Raw genomic sequence first — 15536 nt, 5'->3', positions numbered from 1 at the left:
CTTGATCATGTATCCATTTGGACTTTATTCTTGCGTACAGTGTCAGGCATAGATCTATGCCCAGTTTCCACCACACTGCTATACAGTTTTCTCAGCAATTTTTGTCAAACAATGAGTTCTTATCCCAAAAGCTAGGGTCCTTGGGTTTATCAAACAGTAGATTGCTATATTCATCGACCGCTGTGTCTTGAGTACCTAACCTATTCCACTGGTCTACCCCTCTATTTCTTAGCTAGTAGTAAGTGGTTTTGATGATTGCTGCTTTATAACACAATTTAAGATCTGGTAGGGCTAGGCCACCTTTCCTAGCATTTTCTTTTCATTAGTTCCCTTGATATTCTGGACAAAAATATGAAATGCTTCACAAATTTGAGTGTCATCCTTGCACAGGGGCCATGACAATCTTCTCTGTATAGCTTCAATTTTAGTACATGTGCTGCTGAAGTGAGCACTATTTTATCTTTATCTTGACATCTCTATATTCAGGGTCATCTCCAGTCATCCTGATCTATTTCTCACTACTGGACCCAAAAGAGAAAAGTGAGGCTGGTGACTCTGCACAGCCTTCCTCACTTAAATCCAATTCACTTGAAAGTCATGGCATCACCTTCCTGATGTCAGGGTCCTCTTGGAAAATGAAGTATAAACAATAATGACAACATTTTACCAGTACTTATTTATATATGTTGTTTTATCCACTAGGATGCCAACTTTTTGAGGGTAGTCTACATTCTAATAGGATCAATGACAAATAAATATTACACATAGATTATATACAAAATAGATTCATAACTTCATTGTATCTTCTCAGCCTGTGGGATCCTTGCCCCTATCTTTCCTTGGATATGAATATGCCCTTACAACATTTTGCTTTGGAATTATTCCAAGTAATTCTCTCTATCCATATCTCCCAACCCCTACATACCCACATACCCAAACAGAAAGGTCTTTTTCATCTCCTCCCTTTATATTGAAGGCACAGAAAACATCTCCCATTCCTCCTATCCTCCTCACTCTAGGACTTTGGAAAGTGTTCAGAAATCAGGTGGCTAATTGACAAATAGGACAGAGTTGAGTCTCACCAACAACCCCCCACCCCTGCCCCAATTTCCACTGCTTTCTAGGCCTGGAGTCAGCCCTAGGTTGCTATGCTTCCAGAGGGCATCCTGGCTTTTTTCTGTTAGGTTTTCTACTTCTTCATGTCTTAGAGGCTTACTAGACAAATATAATATTTTATCTGGATTCTATTTCTTCAGGAAGCAAGCACATAAAGGTGACAGAAAGCCAGTGGATACAGTCAGAAAAGTTGGGTTCCAATACCAACTATTCCACTTAGTACCTTGGCAAATCACTTCTTCCTAGGTTTAAATCACACTTTAGACACTTACTAGTTGTGTGATCATGGGCAAGTCATGTGATCTCTCAATGCCTCAGTTTCCTTATCTATACAATGAAGTGGTCTGACTCAGTGATTACCAAGGTCCCTTCAATCATTAAATGTATGCTCTCATGACCTCTCTGCACCTCAATTTCTTTACCTGGAAAATTAAGGAGTTGAACTAAATTCAATTTGCATTTATTACACAACTACTATGTGCAAGGTGCTCTGCTGGGTGCCTGGGATAGGCTAAGGATGACAGCTGGTATTAATTGGTATAAAGAACTCTCAGGTGAAGAATTTCCCTCTCCCAATGCAGGTCAACCTCTTCTCCCGGCTAGAGTCAGTGACTTGCCCAGAACACAGTCTTGTGAGTTTTCCAGGGTCACTTAGCCAGAGAAAGCATTTGAACCGGATCTTCTGTGATTCAAGGCCAGTTTTCTACCTATTATGCCACACTGCTTCTCCTAGGTTTTAGGGATGGAAAGACAAAACAAAGTAGCAGAAATTAAAAGTCACTGCTCTCTGGAATGTATATTACATTCTCTCTCTCCCCCCCTCTATTCTCTTCTTTCTTCTCTCTTTCTGTCTCTTTCTCTGCCTGTCTCTCTGTCTCTCTATCTCTCTGTCTCTCTCTGTCTCTCTGTCTCTTTCTCTCTCTCTCTCTCTCTCTCTCTCTCTCTCTCTCTCTCTTTCTCTCTCTCCATCCTCCCCTCTCTTCTAACTTGAATGATTTCACTGGTGTAAGAAACTCCCTCTACAAATGCAACTTGGCACCTTATTTGCATTTTATATTCTTAGAGAATGTCCTAGAGCCCTGGTTAAGTGATTTGTCCAGGGTAGCATAGATAGTATAAACCAGAGAAGGGACTTCCACCTAGGTCTTTCTGATTTCAAGGCTGACTCTCTACCCACTATTCCAGTTTGCCTCTCTACAGTTTATTATTTTAGATAATATGCAAGGTCTCTTCCAACCCCTGGTTCCCTGCTATTTAGAATTAGTCTTGCACTTGAATCTCATTTATTAGTTCTGTGAACTTAGACTAAGTACTATACTTTTCTGGGTCTCCATTTCTTCATCTATGTAATGGGGATAATAACTATAATGAACACACTTTTCTATAGTGTCTGGAAGTTTACAAAGCACTTCCTCCACAATATTTCTGAGGTATTGATCTGACAAGTGAAACCCTTTGTCTCACTCTGATCTTGACAAAACAGGGTTTCATCTGTTCAAAACACTGAGGATGTATATCCAATTGCTCAAGGAGAAGGAAGGGATAGAATTTGAAACTAAAAACTAAAAACAAAAGAATGTTTAAAACTGTTTTTACATGTAATTGGAAGGAAAATAAAATATTATTTAAAAAAAAAAAACCCACTATGGCTAGACTGGAGATGGTCCCTCATTGTAACTGGGAAAACCATCAGATGGCACTTTAGGCTTAGCTATAAGAGCTGACTTCCCTGGCTTCCTTTAAGTCCCAACTAAAATCCTTCCTCCTACAGGAAGTCTTTCCCCAGTCCTCTTAACTCTAGTGCCTTCTCTTAATTATTTCCTTTTTATCCTGTATGTAGTTCACTTGTACTTATTTCTTTGTTGTGTCTCCCATTAGACTGTTAGCTCCTTGAGCTCAGAGACTATCTTTTGCTTTTCTTTTTATCACCAACTCTTAGCACAATGCCTGACATGTAGTAGGTGCTCATTAAACGTCTATTGACCACCATAGTGACTCACTGAGCATGTGAAAATGTGTGGGTTGCTATGCTCAAACTAGGCACTAGAGGGCAATCAAAGCTTGAGCTCCACCATCTGCCTACTGAAACAGGTTAAAAAGCTGGATTTTGCCTTGATGTTTTCCAGGGTTGTCTTTCTAGGGACACAAATATCTATAATAATTCATAAATCTATCATGGTTCAGCCCCATCCCAATGAAATTCTAATCTCTTCTCCAACTTCTAGTGACCAGAAAAAAAAAATTACTCATTCAGAGGTATGTTAATGAACTCTCTACTACAATGAAAAATAAATGAACTATATTGGCTTAAAATAAACTCCTGAACAACAGATAACACCACTTCTAGTAAGGTGCAAAGTCTCAACTTCCTCCATCCAGTCTTTCGTTCATAATGGATTTTCCTCAGCCCCTAGTTTGGCCTCAAAGGTAAAGGATGTGGAAGAGTCTCTGTCTTGGCTCGCTATGTTTGCATTCAACAACAGAACTGCTTTTGAAATGACCAGTAAACAAGGACTTTATGGGCTTTTCACCATCCTTCTGTTTCCTTCAGGCATTATCCTGGTGTTTTTACAGGGACTCAGGGAAGACGGTTCCCCAGTCAAATGTTCCAGGGTCAATTCCTAAACTTAGGCTGTTAGTATTAGCTCCAAACCCTAGAAGAAAAAGAAGCAAATTCCAGAGTGGGGAGAAGGAAAAGGAGAGGAAGAGAAGGGAAAGGAAGGAAGGGGGAAGGGAGGGGAGGGAAAGGGAGGGAAGGAGAGGGGAAAGGGGAGGATGGGAAGAAGAAAGAATGAAAGAAAGGAAGATAAAAAAAAGAAAGAAGGAAGAGAAAGTAAGAAAAAAGAAGGAAGGAAGGAAGAAAGGAAGAAAAGAAAAAAGAAAAGAAGAATGCCTATAGGTAGGAAGATGAATGGTACCAGCTTTCGCTTTGTAAATCCTCCCAGGGTTTGGTTCTTTCCTGAACCCCTCACTTGGTCCTCTCCATGAGTTGAGCTTTTTCTCCTCCTTCCCCATCTAATTTTATCTTCCTTGACATCTATAGAAAATGAGGGTGAAAATGATAGCTAGCAGCTGGAATGGGAGTAGCTTTAGATAGAGTTTACAGAAGCTTGTTGTCAGGATCATATAAGATAAGTTGTGTAAATCAGCATAAATGTCAGCAATTATTATCCTAACTGGAACACACTTCTATTTGGAAGAGATCAGAAAAAGGAATGATTTCGCATGTCACTAGAGGAAACTAAATAGTCAATCTCCAATTCTGGGAGGCAGCAAGTTGGCAGTGATGGCAAAATATGATATGACAGGGTAATCAAAGAAATAGTACAAGATGGAGGGAGTTTGAGAAGACAGGTACATTGATGCACTATTATGGAGATGTGAAATGGACTAACCATCCCGGACAGTAACTGAAACATCACTTATCTCTGTTTGAGAGAGGAAGTTGAATGTCAAGGAGCTGATTTCATCTAATTGAAATTGCAAAGCACTTGCCCTGAATTCAGGACATGAGTTCAAATCCAGCTTCAGACACTTACTAACTGTGTGATCCTGGGCAAGTCTGATTGCCTGATTGCCTCCCAGAAAAATGAAAAAAAAAATTCCAAAGCAGGTTCAGATGAGTAGAAATAGCTGAAAGAATTGTAAAGGCTCTGAGAGGTTGGATAATTTCTCTAAGGTTTCATAGGTGCAAAGTATTAAAGGCAGAGCTTAACCTCATCTGTTCCTTGAAGCTGGGGGCAGAGTGGACAGAGTGTCGGACTTGAAGTCAGGAAGCCCAAATTCTAATCCTGCCTTCCATGCTCACTAGCTGTATGACTCTGGACAAGTCATTCTGACCTTTCTGGACTTTATTTCCTCATCTTTTGGACTCAATGGCTTCTAAGTCAGCTTCCAGCTGTGGTCCTAAGTCAGCAACCCCCACCCCCAGGCATACATCCCCTTGACTTTATCTTTTCATGTCCTTTGTTTAACCTGGTGACAAGCAGGACAACATAATCTGTAAGAGGGAGAGTCTTCAGCTCTCTTGAAGTCTGGCACAACTGAAAACATTGTTAAAAGCTACAGCATCCAAGCTGTAAAGCTACAAGCCGTTTAACCTGAGATGACTTTCCAAACCAATGATAGAGATATGGTCCCTGTTTCCATCTTTGTCTCTGGCTGTCCCTCCCTCTCTCTCTCTGTCTCTGTTTCTCTATCTGTCTCTGTCTGTCTTTATCTCTGTCTCTGTTTCGCTGTCTCTCTGTTTCTGTCTCTCTCTCTCTCTCTTTGTCTGTCTCTCCTCTCCGTCTCTGTCTCTCTGTTTCTCTGTCTCTGTCTCTCTACCCCCCCTTCCCCTCCCTCCTCCCTCTCTCCCTCTCTCTCTCTCCCCTCTCTCCCTCCTGCCCTCTGGATGTAAGGATCCATCTCACTTTTGAGCAGCTCATTTCCTCCCAGCTTGTAGCAATTTCTCCCTGAATTTCCTGCCAACTGCTTCACAGGCAAAACATGTTTGATGCAAAACAATGGATCACTTTGGGATAAATCAAACCCTTAATAAAGCCCGGCTGCACTTGGGCAAGGCATTCTGCTTCTGAGGACCTCTCATGGGTGCCAAATTATTCGGGGGGGGGGGAGAAAAAGGTGGGCCCTTCAGTATGAGAAAGGAGTAGACAGATGGAAAACATGTTTTCTTTGAGTCCAGATTACCTCCATGGAGGCCTCATGGTCTTTTCCCATGCAGTCCCTCTGAAATGCCTGGAGTTGGATTTGAGACTAGAGGTTGGCAAAAGTTCAGAGTAGACCTATGTTTGGAAGAAATGAGAGATCTATTTTGCCCAGAACCTCACACTTTCCTTGGAGGGATGCCATGGCCGCCCACACACCCTTGTCTTTTCCAGTTCCTGTAGAGGGAAAGAAAATGAGAGGGAGATAGAGATAGAGGGAAGGAAGAAAGGTAGGAAAGGGAAAAGGAAGAAAAGGCAAGCTATAGCAAGGGAAGGCACTAAACTAAGTGCTAGTGTTGGGCATACAATGACAAAAATGAAATTGTCTCTACCCTCAAGGAGCCTTGATCGGTCCATGCAACGTGTATCTTCTATTTTCTTTTTCCTGTATAAGTCTTATTTCTCCCAGTGGAGTCTAAGCTCTTGAGGGTAGGGTCTTGAATTTCTGCCTCTTAGAATCCCTAGTTTCATTTAAAGCTTGGCTCCAGCTTTGTGACATGCATTTCCTTTCACCTTTCCTGATACCCAAAGCCTCTCTCTATATAAATTAACTCATTTGTTTTGTATATATTTATATCAGTGTATGTTATTTCCCTGTTGGAATCTAAGTATCTTGAGGTTAGGAACTGTTCTGTTTTTGCTTTTTTTTTTGTTTGATTTTTGTCTTTTTATCTCCTAGCCTAGTTCCTGACAAATAGAAGGCATTTAATTAGTGGTTATAAACTAACTGATTGATTGAGAGGCAACGGATTAATGAATGGATAGAAAAGTGGCCTCTAATTCACAAAGATCTGGACCACAGGCAGGGAGCCTGAGTTCTTGAGGCACTCTATGTCCTCGAGTGTGGCCCTTTGACTGAATCCAAACTTCACAGAACAAATCCCCTTAATAAAATGATTTGTTCTATAAAACTTGAACTCAATCAAAAGGCTACACCCAAGGACCTAGAAGGTTGCATGTGGCCTACAGGCCCAGGTTCCCCACCCCTATAACATAGAACCCTGGGCAAGTCACTTAACCTCTTAGTGCCCCAAGCAACTCTAAGTCTATAAGTTAAAGATCACCAGGTATAATGGGAATTTCCCTTAGGAGTTCTTTCTAACACCAACAAAATAAAAAGTTTGTCAAACAAAAATTATGTAAAGAACTTTTAGAATCACAGCTTTGGGATTGAAAAGAACTTTAGCAGTCACTGAGTCCAACCCTCTCATTTTACAGGTAATAAAACTGAGGCATGGAGAGGTTGAGTAATTTGTACATGGTGACATAGTTAGTAAGTATCCATGCCATTATTATGTTGATGAAGGTTTGGCTAGAAGGGCAAGTTGAAGTTATATTTCCATTAACCATATGCTCCACCCCATTTTACCCTCCCACTATCTGTCCCCCACAGGCCTATATTCTTTGATGTGTCAGGTTTCTGGATCTATCTTTCCACTCTCCTCTTACCCGATTTACTTTGGTAGCTAGAAGGCATCTCACCAACACATTCAGGCTAAAGTATTATTAGTTAATAGGCTATAAGATTTACCCTTCTCTTTTCCTTAGACCTATTTATATTTTCAGAGGGGCTAACATCCTTATAGTGCTGGCTTCAGTTCTTGGCTTAGGAGATACATATTTTGGTTGGGGGAGCTTTTCCCATAACCCCTTACATCATGCCCATACAGTCAAACCTAAATTTATCTAGACTGGTATGGTTGACTCCACTTTGGATATAACAACTTGTCAGTTAAAGAAGACAAGGCTATTTTATTCCAAAGGTTTTTTGGTAGGGCTGAGAACTCTTTGGGGGGATTCTAGACGGCATCTGTTCCACCCCTTTCCTCATGATTCCACCAAAATCTTGATAGGTCATAGAATCATGGAACTCAAGACCTGGAAGGTACATTGAAGGCCATGTAATCCAGCCCCCTCATTGTATAAATGAGGCCTAGAGAAGGGAGGAAACATATTATAGACACAGAATTGCAAAGAACCTCAGAGGCCACATAGTCCAAACCTCTTTGTGTATAGATGAGGTAATTGATGCCCAAAGGGGAGCACCAACTCTCTTAGGGTCAAACAGCTAATGGAAGAGTCAAGACTTGAATTCAGGTCTTTTGATTAGACTATACCACATTGCTTTCCTCAGGACTAAGCCCTTTGAATTCTCCATATTTCTCACAGTTTCATAAATTAGATCCCAAGAAGAGTCTTAAAACCATGGATTTGGACCTAGAAAGGAACAGAGAGGATACTTATTCCAATCCCTTTATTTTGTAATTTCCTAATTAAGGAGGTTGGGCAAGATGGCCTCTTAGAGGTTTCCAACTCTAAATCGAGGAGCTACAAGTATTTTAACATCTCCATGCTTGAGTTTTTCAATTAGTATAATGAAAGGATTGGACTAGATGACCTGGAGGGAGGGGTCCCTTTCTGATATAAATCTATGACTTATAAATCATTAAGCTCTATATGCCTCAGTTTCTTTAGCTGTAAAATGATGGCATTGGACTAGATGAGCTATGAGCTCCCTTAAAGTTCTATGAACCTACCTATGAAGAAGCAAGGTCTACAGAACTGAAGGAATTTGCCTAAGATCACCAAGGAAGTAAGCAAAAGCACCAGAATTTGGACCCAGAAACTCTGACTCCAAATCCAATATGTTTTCCACTGTATTACCCAGGTCACCAACAACTAGCAAGAGAAAACTCATTGTATCCTGCAGCTCAAGCTGAAATTTGGCATCTGGCCATGTCCTCGCTCCAGCTGTTTTTAATCAACTTCAGACACTAGGACATATACATTCATCGAATAAAGAACTCGTAGTTAAGAACAGTTTTTCATTTTCATCTTGCTGATAGTTTCACATAAGGAGGAAAAGAGAAGAAAAAAAAACCCGTTAAGCATCCATGAAGGTCATAACCCTCTGATGTCTGAGGACATGACCGCAAGCTACAGACATTGAGTTCAGAGAATTTAAAAGATTACCAGAGAACTAATTAGAAGAATTCTCTTTAAGCTCTCCCAGCCTGTTTCACTCAGGTTAATGGAGAAGGCATAGCTTGGGTTCTGGACAATGGGGGGAAGTCCGGAACTTCTCGACATGACACCGTTCAAGTGAGCCGAATCTGAGTAAACAACTGATTTCACTAATCTCCGAGGCCTCTTTCTGGTATCTTATAAGCACAAGCTTAAACACAGCATTGGAGTCTTCTGCTGAGCTCCCTTATGAAATGTGATGCTTGCTGTAGGCCTGGAAGGAGTATGGAGCTTAGTAAGTGGGATTTATGATCCAGAATTGTGCTCAAGCTTTTTTCAATTAGACAATTGTTCTCTCAGCTTCTTTTGTCCAGTGTTTACGAGAGTGCTCTTTCAGTCACTAATGACCTAAACAATCTCCCGTCCCCACCCCCCAGACCCAACCACCAACTAATTATTTAAGGGATGTGTTACTGGCCTTCCAGTGGTTAGTGTTCTTTACTTCAGTTCTTTGTAAGTCATTAAAAGTGGCTTGCACATAGTAGACTTTCAATAAATGTTTTTGAATTGAAATGAATTTTGCTAGGATTGACTCCTAGTTTCTTCCACCCTTTCCCCTTTTGGGGATTAGATCCTTGAGTTTAGGGGGTATGGAGATTGTTGGACTGGTAGAAGGCACTTCTTAAAAGTGTATTCTTTTTGAGCATCACATGTTGTAGGTATACTATTTTCTGCCTTACAGTCATAGAGCTTAAGATTCCTTCTCAATTTCAATCTACGATAATCAATCAAACACTTATAAAGTGCCTACTGTGGGTTAGGCACTATGACAGACATTGAGGATACAAATATAAAGTGAAAAACAATCACTAGCCTCAAGGAACCTATGTTCCATTGAAAAGGATTTGAAAAAAAATCCCCAGTATTCTAAGTGATTCTAATAGAGATAATCTCTGTAAAGTATTAGTAGAGTGGTTAGAACAAAGGACATGCTTAAAAATGGTTATTCTATTGTCTGCTCTCTAAATTGCTAAGAAAATGCCAACTGCCTTGGTAGAGGGAATTTTCTCATCTGGGAGTTCCATAGTAATAAAATCATGGGTTCAGTTTCCATCCTTTATATTTTCATGTATAACACTGTTTATTTTATATTTAGTAAATATAGTAAGTTACTCCACAATTTTTCTTTGTCTTATGTGCCATTCTCCGTTGAGATGAGGTTTAATAGAGAAATAACTATAAAATATTACATGTGGATTCAAAAGCTCAACTTCCTAAGGGCAATATGGGAGGAAAGAGTATGGCTAGATAGCATTTCATCTAAATATATCTGAAGGTTTTAGTGAATTGTAAGCTCAATATTAGTCAACATCATGTTAGGACAGACAAAAAAGCTAAAGTAATTGAGAAAAACCTAGTACCCAGGACTAGGGAGGATTCCCTAATCCCACTGTACTCCGCCCTGATCAGATTAGATCTGCAGCTGTATGTTCAGCAATTTATGAAATACTTTGACAAAAGGGAGAGCATCTATGGGATGATAACCAGGATGGTGGAGGGCCTTGAGATCGTGTCATATAATAACAGCATTTATATTAAATGATTCTTTAAAATTCATAGAATGTTTTATAAATATTGTCTCATTTGATTCTAACAACACCTAGAGAGGTAGGTGCTCTCATGACCCCCATTTTATAGATGAGGAAACTGAGGCAGACAGCGGTTGTTGCCCAGGGTTACATAGCTATTAAGAATCAAAAGCCAAATTTGAACTCGTCTTCCTGATTTCAGGCAGCTAGGTGGTATAGTGGGTAGAGTACCAGGCTTGGAGTCAGGAAGACTCATCTTTGTGAGTTCAAATCTGGCCTCATATACTTCTTAGCTGTGTGACCCTGGTCAAGTCACTTCACCCTGTTTGCCTCAGTTTTCTCATCTGTCAAATGAGCTGGAAAAGGAAATGGCAAACTGTTCCAATATCTTTGCCAAGAAAACCCCAAATGGGGTCACAACAAATCAGATACCACTGAAAATGATCCAACAATAAAACTTCCTGATCTACTGCATAGCCACTGTACCACCTAGCTGCCATATAAGGATTGTTTGAAGGAATTAAGGGTATTTAGCTTGGCAGGACATGATAACTATTTTCAAATATCTAAAGAATTTTCATGAGGAAGAGGGATTAGCTTTATGCTAATTGGCCTCAGAGAACACAATTAGAAGAAAGTAGTGGAAGCTACAAAGAGACAGATTTCATCTCCATATTTGGATGGAAAGTATTACAGTGAATTATGGGTAAGACATGATAACTATCTTTAAAAATCTGAAAGGTTATCATGAGAAAGCAGAATTTGACTTGTTCTCCTTGTCTCCAGAGAGCAAAACTAGAAGCAAGGAAATAGATTTAATCTACGTAGGTGGAGAAATCAACCATAATACCAACAAAAATTTAGAGCTGTCCAAAAATGGAGAGTACTGAATCAAGAGGTGATGATGGGTTTCCCTTCACTGGAGTGTTTAGGCAACATTGGATGGTCATCTTCCAGATATGTCATAGGGAGATTCCCATTAAGGTATAGATTTGTTTTGATGGCCACTAAAATTCCTTCCAATTCCGATTCTGTGATTCTTTAGATTTTCACTGATTGTTTTCCTCTAGAGACAGCATCCAACCCTGAAAGACTCTGATATGTTGGATGAAGCACAGTATGTTTGTGTTACCTACTTTAGTAAAGCACTGAACTTCTCCCATTGGAAGTTAGGAAGCCTGGATCATTCCACTCCCAACTATGTTACTGAATCACTGTGTTTATGGTCTTAAACAGGTTACTTGACTATTTCCACAATTCCATTTTCTTCCTTGTAAACAATTTATTCTTTCAAGTCCTATTGTTAACACAAAACCTAGCACATAGTAGGTGCTCAATAGATACTCTCTGATTAATTCCAAGGACCTAGATTAAAATCCCATCTTTAATGCTTTCTGTTTTACATGACTTTAGACAAGTCATTTAACTTCACTGGGTCTCAGTTTCCTCATTTGTAAAATTATCAGGTTGGAGTAGATGACCTCTGATTACATTCTAGCTCTCCATAATTGACTCAGTTGATTAGCATTGTTCAAACAACCTCATTTTCTCCTTTGGATCCTCTTACCTACCTAATGGGATGACAAAAAACACTGAATTTCAGAGTTAGAAGGGAAGCATCCACTTAGTCTAACCCATATCCCAAAGGAATTTCCAACTACAACACAGCTGACAAGTGGTCATCCAAGCCCTGCTGAAGACTATTAGTGTGGGAGAAACTTATTGCCTCCTGAGGAAGTCTTTTCCAACACTTTTGGACAGCCCCAATGATTAGGAAATTTCCCATGACATCAAGCCTACATTTGCCCTTTTACAACGTTCATCCACTTCTCATTTCAATCCTTTAATTTATTCTTTGTATCTTCCTCCCCCACCCCCCACTCAGAACATCAGGTCCATTCCCTGAGGAATGCACTCAAAATGTCAGCAGAAAAATGAATGATAATGTAGACATTCCCTAAGGTTTCAGCCTCCATCCTCTGCTCTCTTCTTACTGAACTTTCTCCCTCAGAGAGATCCCCAGCATAAAATATCTATTCTATGTGGAAAGCTTCCTAAACTCTTTCTCAAGCTCCAGATCCAGATTTCCAAATGCTTAATGGACATTCCCTTTGGATGGCTCAGGCCCACTTCAAACTTGATGTATCTTCCCCTCATTATGTAGATATCTTGTATAAACCTATTTAAGTACATCTCTCTCTCATTAGGAAGTAAGCTCAGGGTTAATTTTTTTATTATTATTTTTCTTTGTATCTCCAGTGCCTGACACATAATAGACATGTTAAAAAACAAAAAAGGCTTATTGCTTGCTTGGTCTAAAACTGAGCTCAGTGGCTTTTCTCCCAATCTGCTTCTCTGTTTAATTCTCTTCTTTCATCTAGTGATACAGTCAGTACTTCTAGCCTTCTCTGTTGGCTTAAGCCACCATCTTTCAGGCTCTTCCAAGAGTAACACAAATCATCATTTCTCCATTTCTTTTCTCTAATTTGTGTTAAAAGACTTTCAAGGGGACATCTTCTTCCTCAGTTTCCTCATCTTAAAATGGAGATAATAATAGCTCCCTCTCAGAATTGTTGTGAGGTTCAGATTAGATGTTTGTAAAGTGCTGAGCACATTGCCTGGCACACAGTAGGTGCTATATAAATGCTTCTTGTCATCATCATCGTTATCATCATCATCATCATTTTACTATCACTGGAACTCAGATATACAGAATATCCTTTATAGGATCATAGCTCCTTGTCTCTGCCTGTTTTCCTCTACCAAGCTTTTATTTTACAGGATCTTCCCCATTCCCTTGAATTTTTATCATCCGTATTGAATCACAAATACTCTTCAGAGGATTATAGATTTAGAGTTTTAAGGGACCTTGCAGGTCCTTAAGTCCCCCCTCCTCCTTATTTTACAAATGAGGAAACTCAGGCTTGTCCAGGGTCATACAACTAGTAAGTACACTAGTTGTGTGAACTCATGAACCTATGGCATTTTGACCACAAGCCCAACGCCTCATCCATTTCCCCATGATGCATTCTCTCCTGTTCCTGTCTTAGTTTTCTTTGCAGATTTTACACAATGTAGGCACCTCTTCTCTACTCCTCCCCCAACTTCCATCCACCTCCATCTCCTTCCCTGTTCTCTCTCCAGCCTAAACATTTTTCTCATTCCCTTAAATGATTCACAATACAATCTGTCCTGATAAGTTTCTCAGACGCCTGAAAATCCTTAAAATTTAACACATACGTTAACACATAGTTTTTTCAACTTTTTATTAGACCCCCATAATTACTCTTTAGAGAGGCAGGAATTTTTAGATAGTTATGATGTCCTAATAATTCCAAAGCATAGGACAAAGAACACTGAACATGAAGTCAGAGCATCTGGGTTCAAATCTCACTTCTGATGATGATGAGGACTTGTGTGATATTAAGCAAGTCACAACCTCCCTGGGATTCCTTTTCACAGCTGTAAATTCAGAAGGTCAGAATAAATTACCTCTGAGATCCCTTCTATTCCAGACTTATGAGCCTCTTACCCAACTGCCATCATCCTAGTCTGAGTCCTCAAATCATGTAGGGACTGTTGCCACATCTAACTATCTATTTATCTGTCTGTCTGTCTGTCTGCCTGTGTACCTCTCTATCTATCCATCTATCTCTCTACTACCTACATACCTGTTTGTCTGTCTATCTATGCATACATATACACACACATATACATATATGTGTATGTACCTCTGTGTGTGTGCACCTGTGTGTGTAAAAATGAAGTCATGACCCCAGATCACTTACCTTTCCAGTGCTCTAGAAAACTGTCTAAAACTATATCTTGTAGAAAAAGTGCTAGCCTGCTTTAGTCAAAAGAGTTTCTTCATCCAGGAATTTCCTATTCCAATGTAATCAAAGATCTAGTCTGTAGACCCATCCCTATATCAATAAAATCTACCCATATGAGGAAATCTAGGAATCAGGAGGGAATAGTAGGGAGCATTTGGGTTAAGATCAATGGAGGCAGAAACCAAAGTGATGTTTTCATCAGATTATTCTACCAAATACCTGAATAGACTAGATAGTAGAACTAGGAGCAGTGGATGGAAGCTTTATGAGACAGAGTTCAGTTTGAAATATCTCTAAAAAATGAGGAGGACCCAAAGGAGCAGTGGTCTTTCCAAGGAGGTATTGGAGGTTTTTCAGGGAAGTTGGATAGGCATTTTTCCCAGGATGTTGATGAGGGATTCCTTCTCAGTCAAAGATTGGATTAAATGACTCTTGGCCCCAGTTTCTTCCTTTCTAACATGAAGAAATTGGATTAGATGATCTCTAAGGGAACTTCCAACTTTGAAAGTCTCTGATTCTTTGAGGTAGGGCCCTTTAATCATAATTTTTTTTACCTGTACAGTCTACTGAATAGGAGGACATTAGAGAAACAGTGACATGCTGTAAGAAAACAGCTTTGAGCCAGGTTGCCTGGGTTCAAACTTTGCTTATGATGAGAGATCAGAATCTAGGCCTGTAATCTCATTCAAACTTTTCTATGCCCAGTGCTATTTATCATTTATATCAATGTCTTGTGCAATAGTTTGGATTTCAGGTTTGTCAGATTTACCGATGACACCATCCTGGGAAGAACAGCTAATACTCTGGATGACAGTGTCGGGAATCCAAAAAAGATGTGAACAGACTAGAACACTGGGCCAGATCAAGTAAGATAAAACTTGATAGTGATGAATGTGGAGTCTGACACTTGAGTTCAAAGAATTAACTTCCAAATAGAAGATGGGGGAGGCATGGCTAGACAGCAGTTCATCTGAAAAATATCTGGAGCTTTCCCAGACCACAGGCTCCAAATGAGTCAACCATGTGACATGGAAGCCAAGGAAGCTAATGAAAACCTAGGCTTCTTTGAAAGGCACAGCTTCCAGGAATATGGAGGTGACAATGACTCTGTACTCTGCCCTGCAAAGGTCATAGGTGAAGCACTGTGTTCAATTCCAGGTGCCACATTTTGGGAAGGACATGGGGAATCCAGAGAGTAGCCCAAGGATGGTAACCTGGAAATTAAAGGGCATCGAGTTCATGGATCAGTTGAAGGAATTATGGATAATTCCATCATTTCCATCTGCTTTTTATGTTTTTTCTTCTCCTATGAGAGTAGGATTGTCTTA

General features: G+C 40.0%; 1 non-coding gene across 1 annotated transcript; it reads right to left on the bottom strand.

Moving 5' to 3' along the window:
- Positions 1-345: 345 nt before the first annotated feature.
- LOC140497974 (U6 spliceosomal RNA) lies at positions 346-452 on the bottom strand. The gene has a single exon (XR_011964969.1). It is a non-coding gene; the product is annotated as a U6 spliceosomal RNA (small nuclear RNA).
- Positions 453-15536: the final 15084 nt, after the last annotated feature.

Source organism: Notamacropus eugenii, chromosome 3 (genome assembly GCF_028372415.1).
Source record: "Notamacropus eugenii isolate mMacEug1 chromosome 3, mMacEug1.pri_v2, whole genome shotgun sequence".
Taxonomy (NCBI): Eukaryota; Metazoa; Chordata; class Mammalia; order Diprotodontia; family Macropodidae; genus Notamacropus; species Notamacropus eugenii.
This window is presented reverse-complemented; position numbering and strand designations above follow the sequence as displayed.